Here is a 9,744-nt window from a genome sequence, read left to right as displayed (position 1 = left end):
ATTGTCCAAATGGGGGGTCCTAAAGGCTGAGGCTAAGCGTATGCCTTGGACAGACCACAATTCATCACATCAGAGCCAGGCATGTATTTAAGTGGGCAGAGTCCCCAGCAGTTTAATTATAATTGAAAAGCGCAAACCCTATTCATTAGTCATAAGAAATCTTTAGCCCAGAAGGTCAAGGGTCTGCTAGGACACTTATATAAATCAGTTCCACCCCACCCCCACAAACATCTATTGGTCACAGGCAGTTTGCTTTTCTGATTTAAAACTACGGAAATCTTCAGAAAAAGTCCGTGCATTTCCCCTCATTTCCAAGTGACTTATTGCACAAATTTCAGTCCTGGAATTCCTCTTTCTCTCATTGCCATTCTTGAAGGTGAAAATACTCAAGGTGTCCGGGGCTGGAAACCTGCGTGGGAATGAATTTTAGCAGCAGTGGGGAGTGGAGAGGAGGGAGGCGTCTGTGCCCTAACTCAAAGACACTTGACTCAGCTTCTGCCAGGCAGGGCTCTAATTTGGGTCTGAGGTGCAAGGTGCCCGAAGTAGGCAAAACATTGACAGAAGTCTAGTTGTCATTGCCTCTTCCGACCGTGTAGAGATCAGGAATTATCTTTCCCCACTTCCGACATCACAAACGGGTGGGGAAATCCAAGCAAAGGTAAAAGGGTTTGGTATATACGTGCCCTTAACGAGGGTTGATGTGAGCTAGCCTCATGTCCTGTGGATTTTTAGCTGGGTTGTCCCACAAGATGGGGATACTGATTATGACAGCGTATTCCAGAGGCGTGTCTTGGATTCTGCTCTGCTACTGTGCCTCTTTCCTCCAGGGTTCTGGGGGCAATTGGGGCGAAAACTTCCATTCTGGGTCCGACCCCACCTCCCCAACACCCTCCTCCAGGAATGGGGCAGAGGTTTCCTCCCAGCATCCTCTGCGGAAAAATTCTTGAGCGGGAAGTTCCTAGGTGTGAACTTGGAGGGAGTGGGCTGCGCTGGCCTGCTGGCCTCCCCGCACCTTTCTGTGCTTCCCCTTTCCCAATTATTTCCCTTCGCTTTCAAAAGAGAGAAACGGGAGTGTCCCATCCTTTCCAACCCAGTTCGGGAGTCTTTTTCCAGAGTCCGGGCACAGTTGAGAGATCCTGGTTGGGGATACTCCAGGCCGTCCAGGAGTTACCCGAGCTTATGCAGCTTCGCAGCGAAAGGACCAGGGAAAGGACGAGGCCAGATTGACGGCTGGCGGAGAGAGCTGGTCAAATCCCAGAACCATCAAGGTTTCTGTCAGGTTCCACAGTCTCCAAAGTCGAAAGAGTGAGCACGTGGATCCAGAGGCCTGCTTGTTAGGAGCACAAGCCTCCAGGCAGATCATCACACAGCCTTCCCTCTGTCAGCATTTATGGTAAAAACAACAGCAGCAGTAACCCCGACAACACATCAGTAACCATTTTTTTGTGCACTTCCTTTAAGCACTTTGCATTCACACATTAAAACAAACAAACCCAGATCCTCATTTGAAACAGATTCCATTTTTATGCCCATTTTAGAGATGAGAAAACAGAGGGCTGGGAATTTATTTAGGGTCCCTCAGCCAGGAAGTGGCAGAGCAAGTACTAGGAGCAGGGAGCCTTTGAAGGGCTCACTGTTCTCCTTCCCCTGGTAGCCTCTCTTCTTTGGCTGGGAAGGCTGGGGAAGTTCAGACAGTGCCTCCCCTTTCTCCTCCCTGCAGGATCACTGAAGCATTTATTTAAGTCTCCAGTGCAAATCCTTGCCCTCCCAGATTTCTCTGTCCTCTTTCCCACTCATTCCCCAAACTCCTGAAATTTGGGGGTTGTCTTCTGGGTTTAGAGTAGGGTGATTTAGGCTCAATTCTCCAAATGCTTCTGAAAACCCACCCCATTCACACCCACTTCCCCAGTCTGGAAAGTTGCAGTGATTCTAGGACAAAGTCTGTCTGGAGGCCTTCCTGGAAGTGGTGGCCAAATTCACAAACCAAACTAAATCCTGTAAATGCTGGCACTGAAGGATGGGATCCTCCATGCCTCCTGACCTCCACCCAGCCCCCCTCCCTCTCAAGAGGAACAACCCCAGGTGCTATGTTCTGTCATCCATTTTTACTGCACCCACAGTTCTGGTTCTCTGTTTAGCCAATGTCTGACTTCAAGAACAAGGTTCAAATAGGATGGATATTACTTTTACAATTCCCATGCCAAAGTTGGCAGGGAGCTGCTGTGGCCACTCCAGTCTATTCTCTCTGAAGACTAAGGATATTATGGAATCTACTGCTTTGCAGATTAGGAGCACAAGGGAGGGTCCCAAGAGTGTACAAAGTTGAGGAATGAACCAAGCTCTTCTGATTTTCTGCAGTTTTTTTTTTTTGGGGGGGGGGTGAGGCAGGGTGGGATGAACGTATTTGTCCTTATATTCAAAGGCCTTCATTGTCTATGGCATTTGAACCAAGAACCTGATGATGGGCTGCAAGGAGGAGGCCTACTAGTGTTAGCGTCTCTCCAGGCTGCGTGCGCTGGAAAGTTTAACTCTATTATCAAAGGGGAAATTGCAAAGTGACTTCTGCAAATCCCCAGACTGAGTCTCACAGCAGCTCTGGGGCGAGGAGTTGGGTGGCGGGCCAAAAGAGGGGTGAAAAAAAGTGTGGGGGGGAATCAATTGAAAACAAAATGAAGATACATGCAGGATTAAATAAACTAAGAAGCTCAGCCTGTGGAATTCTAGATCTGGGTTTTGAGACCGAGAAAGTCTATCTACCTTTGGCCATCTGGCTGTTTTAAGCTCTGCCCCATGCTGTATGATTTTAGCTGAAAATCTCTTCCGTTGCAGCTTCGCTTTTATTGAAATCATCAAAAGCAAACTTTCCCTGAGTTTTTTTTTTTTTTTTTAAGAAGGCTAAAATAATACGCCGACCACTGTGACATTCTCCGAGCCCAGGCCATTTTTCATAACGCCGCGGATCCGCTTTTGTGCCTCTGAGGCGACTAAACAGATGAATAACGAGCAAAGTCTCTCGAAAGTAAGCTAGCAGCTTTTCTCAGCTCGAAAAAAGTTAACTGAAATGAGAGGTGCTTGTAAAAACCCACACCCAAAGATGGGGGCCACACTTTTATTACGCTGAATGACAACGACGTCTTTTTAAAAGCAACTAACTCCCATATCCGCGCGCGCGCGCGCGCGCACACGCACACACACACACACACTAGCACACTTGCGCACACAAACCACACAAACTTTAAGCCTTGTGAAACCGCCCAGGTGGTGTTTAAGAAATTTTGGTAAAGAAAGAATGGAGGAAGAAGTATTTGAGGCAGATTCTAGCTTGCAAGACGTGAGAAAGCTATAGCCCGGTTTTATTTAGTTTAGCTTAGTTTTATTAAATTTTTATTTTTAAATTGCAGCTAGTTTGAAAATTGGTTTCTGGCAAGAGGAAAGAAAAGCCTGCAGCACTGAAGGAAGAATCAAAGTGTTAAAAGGACGCTCAAAATATAGTACTGTGGCAGGCCGGGGTAAGTTGCTTTTTTTTCTTTCTATTTTCTCTTTGGTTTTGGAACGCAGTAAAAATGTACTTTAGGAAGAGTTTTCCGGTTGTTTTTAGGGATGAAAAACGAACCCCAGGCTCCATCCCGGGATGGCTGTCTCCTGCGACTTCGCTCTTGTTTTGCGGTGTTTTACAGGGAGGCGGATTTCTTCCCAATCCCTGTCATCACAGTCCCAGAGGCCCTGGAGTTTGGAGGTTTGGAGTGCCGGGTCTGGAGTTTGGAGTGCTGGGTTTGGAGAGCCGCGCTCGGGCCGCAGAGGCAACAAGTCCTGGATCTAGCCCGGGGCGAGCACCGCGCCGCCCCGCAGCTGAGCCAGGGGCCCGCCTCTCAGGAATGAATTTTGCACGTGTAAACTATTTGCCTGTGGACGCGCACAGCTGCGACCCTCGGGCTTATCAGGGGAAAAAACTCTTCCCTTAAATGGACGGTTTGGAAAAACTCAGCCATTGGTTCTTGCCAGATGATTATTGATGCAAAGTAAACCCTACGGGTTGGAGCGCGCGCGCGTTTGTTTAACCCTAAAAGTATTCCACTTCCGAGTTGCTCAAGGTGACATCCACTCGAAATCGTTTGTATTTTTTCAGTTGTTGGGAAAATAAGTAGGAGTGATGTGTGGGATATGGCACAGACACGTATTAGTGTGAGAGGCATATTTCATCAGAAATCGATGCCCTGCGTTGGCTGAATTATAGGAAAGTGGCCCCCCAAAAACTGGAAAGGCGGCTCCCAGCGCGCGCGCACACACACATTTCTACAGATGTGCCTTAGAAATGCGTAGTTACAGGCTTTTTCCTGATACTAACGCGCGGCTCTGGGATTCGGTTTTGTAGTTTAGTAATATTGTTGGTCTGCTGTGTATTTCATGACGCAAATATTTGGGCACCAGTGCTGAGTGGTCGTTCATTTAAGCACTAAACAGCGATATGCAAGCGCCTGCCGTGAGCCGGCTTTTATTTATTATTCTTAATTCTCCCCTATTCAGGAACGTGGAATACACACGTGCTGCACCAAAGATTGGGTAGAGTTGATCCAGGTGCTGGCAAACAAGTCTTTGCCAGTTATTTCCGAGGAAGCCTAGAGAAACTGACTTAGAGAGAAGTTGACGAGAAAGCTGATTGCGGATCAGAGGCGATTTTGTTCATTAGCAGGGGCAACTCCTGCGCTTGGGTCTGGCGGGGCGAGCATATAAAATTCAACTTTTGCCCCATTGGTTCGCTAGGTGAATTAGCACATACTGGGACTGAACAGTCCTTGACCTTTGCCTTTATGTTTGCGCAAATGTTTGCCTAAAACACAATCGGCCTTGACAAGGGAGCATGCTACCGTGTGACACTGCCTATTCACCAGATAGATGTTCCCTGCCACACACGACCCAGAGCAGCCTTTTAAATAGCTTAGGTATTTGTAAAAACCGTATAAATTAATGTCCGATGATTGCTAGTTGCTGGTTAAATAGAAGACAATTTGGGTGAAGGATACACATCTGTCTCTGGTCTTTCCCCCACCCTGCCTTCAAAAAAGTCGATAAGCTAATCAGGAAACAAAACTGGTAGTAGAGGAAAGTTTATGTTTAAGGGAGTCAACAGATTCTTGTTTGATCAAATGGGCACATGCTTAGTTCCTTTACAAATTCTTTTCCACAAAGATGGGGTGGTGGATGAAGGAAGAGAGAGGAACTGTGTGGGGAAACTGAGGGACTGATGCTCAGGACAATTGGTAGTGGGGAGTTTTGGGAAATTAACCCAAAGATCCTGAAGGATTTATGGTTCCTGGAGGAACCGTGAGCGTAGAGAAGTTCTGAGGTGAGTGAGGGGAGGGAGGCTGGGAACCCAGTGGGACTGGGGAAGTTTTCCTGAGCTTAACATTTCTGAATACTTCCTCCAATAAAACTAAATACTTTAGCAGGAGGAGAAAAACATCCTGTAAAAATCTAAAATTGGTTTAACCCCCCTTTTTAACCCCCGCATTGTAGATCTGAGTGATTTAGATGACTGGACTGCCTTTCCCTGAACTTTGACATAGGAAAAAAATGAACTTCCCTTGGCTGTGTTTTCTAGCTGGGTTCAAAATTTTTCACATTCCTTTCTTTACCAGCAAGATGGCAAAACCACACCAATCCAGGGCTTCATTTCTGGGGCAGATAGAACTACAGAAACAGGGAGAACACATTGAAAGGAACTCAGGAATTTGCAGTATCCCCTTTTGGAAGTGTCATTCCTTTGGGAGAGAGGAGTGTTTACTTTGTCCCAAAATGATGCAGTTGACAAGGGCAGCACCAACTCCAGCCACAGCCTGGGGTTGCAGATTTGAGTGTCTGAGAGCCTCTTCAATTTTTTCAAACAGTTGACCAGGTCTCTTTCAGGCTTTTTTTGAACCGTGCGCAGGTGGAGAGGAGGGTGGGTCACCAGTTTTCCTAGGAAGCCCCTTTTCTTGTTCTCTGGGCAGAATTTGCTTTTTCTCTCTGGTTTGCTGTGAGTCAGAGTAGGGGACAGTTTGTTTAACAAAAGCTTTGTTCCCCACAGAATTTTGGTGTAGCACAAAAGTAGCAGAAAGGTATAAACAAAAACTCCAGAATGCAAAAGCAAAATATTCATCTGAGAACAAGCACCTTGCAGAGAATTGTAATATAGAGAGGCTTAACAGAAGAGTAAATATAAGTGATATAGAAGGAAATTAAGGAGACTATTTTGACTTTTCAATAATTCCGCCTTAAGAATTTTCTTCATTAATAGATAAGATTTATTAGTTTATCCTTATTATTTAATAAGTTGGCATGTATGAACCATTTCAAAACAGTTTTGTAAGTTTCACAGGAAACAATGTGAATGGTAGCCTGTATGTTTTGACTTTAGGTTTAGAAATGTAGGAAATTAGACATAGATAGAAATCATACTTAAGTTCTCAGGGGATATTTGCTTATTTCCTTAAACTTTTAATCATTTTAAAAATTGTATTATTTAAAAGTAAAATGACTCTAGGTATTCTCTTTTTTCTCCTTGTCCCTTCTTGCCATCCCCTGGTCTTTTAGAGAATTTAGGAATTAAAAATATAGAAATGAACATTTCAGTGCTCTCTCCTCTCAGATATTCTGCAATGACGTGGAAAGCAAGGCAGTGATGTGTTTCTAGACTCCAGCAACATGTTTCCAACTATTGTATATCTGTGCTTGTGGTAGATGAGGTTTGTTCAGGTTTATGGGTGAATTGGGACCTAGAATCTACAACCTAGATGATGAATATGAAAGACTTAAGTTTAAGTCTAGTTGTAAAAATCAGCTTAGGAATTCAAAATAATTTCAAATTTGTTTAGTTCTAAATAGATATAGTTTAGTAAACTATTTACTAAACATTTAGTTAGAAAAGTATCTATGTTGTATAAAACATACTTCACATATATTCTAGGTACCGACAATTATTTAGTCTGTGTATTCATTTAGTTATTCAATTACAATGAGTCAAATTGAAGACCAGAGATGGTCAGTTCGATCTATTGTGGGAAGACATTTAGAAATTATGCATATTTCTGGCCAAACTAAAATATCATTAAATATTTATATTGTGAAATCTGTAGGTGTTTTTATCTGGCAGTGTTCAAGAGGACATATAGTAATTTATTGATACAAATGACAGCATAGCATAATTGCCAAACCATTCTTATTTAAATGAATAAGACAACTTTTATGGAGAAGAAATCTTTTTAATCACTTCTGAAAAATAATAGACCTTTTATAGTAATTCTATTTTCCTTAAGGCAAAAAAAAAGAAAGTTGTAAAATTAATTTACAACTGTATTTGAAAAATTAAAGTAACTGATTTATTCTTATGAATTGAGTGGTTCAGAAAATTTGCTGAAAATTCGTTTGCATCTGAAATTCACATTCATAAAAGGTAAAGTGATTGCATTTAGCTGATACTAAAACTGTAAAATCTTTTAGATGATTCTACAGTATACATTAACTTCTGTGTTAATAATATTCTTACTGCCTTGACTATAAAATGACACCTGGCAGGATGTGTGAAATTTTATATTTTACCATGAAGTGAAATTAAAGTGAAAGAGTAAAGTTAGGTTTCAGGTGCTGGAGGGTGCACCCTAGATTTCCTCCCATCCTATCCCTCAAAGATAATTCTTTTCCCCTAATTTAAGCAGATGAGATACATGGTGTATATCGTTTTGATAATCCTCAACAATTACTTGCTGTTAAATTCCATTCTACATGAAAACATACTGTTTTGGAGGCATGCGAATTTTACTATTAATGACTGAGCTTGAGTTGAAGTATGACACCTGCAGGCATTGTGTTTGTGCATGTGAACGGCCAGGCTGTGCTAAAGTCAGGGTTCAGAGACCAGCCATTCCCTGGTTGGTGACAAGTTTAGGTTTTCTTGGTAAAGAAAAAGAGAGTCCATCTCACCTCCATCTTGATTCACAATCTCTGACCAAATAAATTCTGCTCCTATTTCCAATTCCTATTGCATCCAACATTAGTGCCTAATTACCTACTCCTGGCAAAGAGAATGGGGAGGCTGTGGCAACACTGAGCTGGGCTTGGGTGCTAGAGGACATTTGGAAGGGACCACACCAAGCTCTGCCCAATAAGGGAGATTTGGATACTCAGAAATTGTTCACTGGATGGTCATGGAAAATGAGAAGTCTGGGCCCCCATCTTAATCCCCTTTTGTTGTGGGGGGAGATAAATGTTGAGTTGCTAATTCAGAGTTAAGGAGGAGGGAACAGTGAAAATATTAGAGGAGGGTGCTGGCCCGGGAAAGTGCCCACACCTGAAAGGTCTGGGAACATGTTCTCACTTGACCTTTCAAGAGTTTCCTTAGTTTGCCAACAGGGCTCTGCCAAGCACCTGTGTTAATGGCAGCAGCAGAGCCCAGCAGGGAGTGCGGGTGAGTAAGGTACCCTGTGAGCATGCGGAAGGGCGAGAGATCCTTCTCTGATTTCTCTGAAAGGCAGCTGGTGGGGGGAGTGAGGGTCCAGGAGTAAGGTTTTCCTGGCTCCCCACACTGTCACTCCCGCTATGGTTTGTTTGTTTGTTTGTTTTGATCTCTGTTCATTTGCATTCCCCACCACCTGCAGCAGTTTGGGAGCGAAGCAGGTGCAACGGGCTACACAGGGGTACACGCTGGCCAGTTCCCCAGCTCCATCCTCCCCACTCACCTTCTCCCACCTCCTCAGACACCTCACCTCCTCTCACCTTTCCTATTCCCTCAGTCCTTCACAAATCTCCTCCTCATTCTCCTTCCCAGCCCTTATGACTTTTTTCTTCCTTTCACCCGCTTCTGCACAAACCCACAAGCTTCTATGTCCCCCAACCAACTTTCTGAATTCTCACCCATCTCCTGTCCTTCATCACCTCACCCGCTCTTCACGCCCAAACCCTGTTAAACCCCTGCACACCCTCTCACAACCCACAGACTCCCCTTTGCCCCTGTCATCTCTATGCTTCCCTGATCCTTTTACATGTCACACCCCTCTCATGCCTTCACCTCCTCATCCTCCACACTCCTCACATGCCTCCTGCATCATTCCCACTTCTTACACCCACTTGATTCACATCTCCCACACCACTCACATGTACCCCACACCCCACACTCAGACCTGTTCTCTCACTTAAGCACAAGACAGCCCCTCAAACTGCCTTTCCCCAGGTGCTATCTGAGCTCTTTGTCCCTTTTGGAGAGGCCAGCTTCCAGCCTCTTCCTCTCCAATCCCTCTTCTTTCTATGTTTCCTTCTACACCAGAGATCAGTATCTTCCCTGCCTCCTTCTGGATTTCTCTTTGGAGAAGAGGACATGGCTTCTTCCCCATCACCTTTTTTCACCCACGAGGAGCAGCTAGTCCTCTGATGTGGCATCTCTGCTCTCAGTTCTGAGCTTTTCCTGGACTCTCCTTCCAGATTTGTCCTCTGGTTTCACCCAACAAACTTATATAAGTGTTACATTTCCATCAGGAGGGTAGGTAATAGGGTCCTTTAAACTGTGGTTCATCAACTTGATCAAGCCTCAGAATCACTCAGTCTGTTAAAAAAAAATAAAACAAAATAAAACAACTGGAAGATGGCTGGGCCCCATCCTCAGAACTTCTGATTCAGTAGACCTGAGGTAAGACCTGAGAATTTGTATTTTTAATGAGTTTCCAGGTGATATTGAGGCCACTGCTCTGGGAGCACATTTTGAGGAAATTTAAGCAA

At 44.4% G+C, this 9,744-nt stretch overlaps 1 long non-coding RNA gene across 5 annotated transcripts in view; it reads left to right on the top strand.

Moving 5' to 3' along the window:
* The window catches only part of LOC106508354, a 313,674-nt gene continuing 306,967 nt past the window's right edge, over positions 3,038 to 9,744 (top strand). For 3 of the 5 annotated variants that reach the window (XR_002337717.1, XR_002337716.1, XR_001305159.2), the window contains exon 1: positions 3,040 to 3,509. This is a non-coding gene — a long non-coding RNA (uncharacterized LOC106508354). Of the gene's footprint in view, positions 3,510 to 9,744 lie in introns of all 5 variants that reach the window. The other 2 variants (XR_002337714.1, XR_002337715.1) reach the window with 1 other exon arrangement.

This window comes from Sus scrofa, chromosome 13 (assembly GCF_000003025.6).
Source record: "Sus scrofa isolate TJ Tabasco breed Duroc chromosome 13, Sscrofa11.1, whole genome shotgun sequence".
Lineage (NCBI taxonomy): Eukaryota > Metazoa > Chordata > Mammalia > Artiodactyla > Suidae > Sus > Sus scrofa.
The sequence above is the reverse complement of the archived record's forward strand: the minus strand, read 5'-3'. Positions and strand labels throughout refer to the sequence as shown.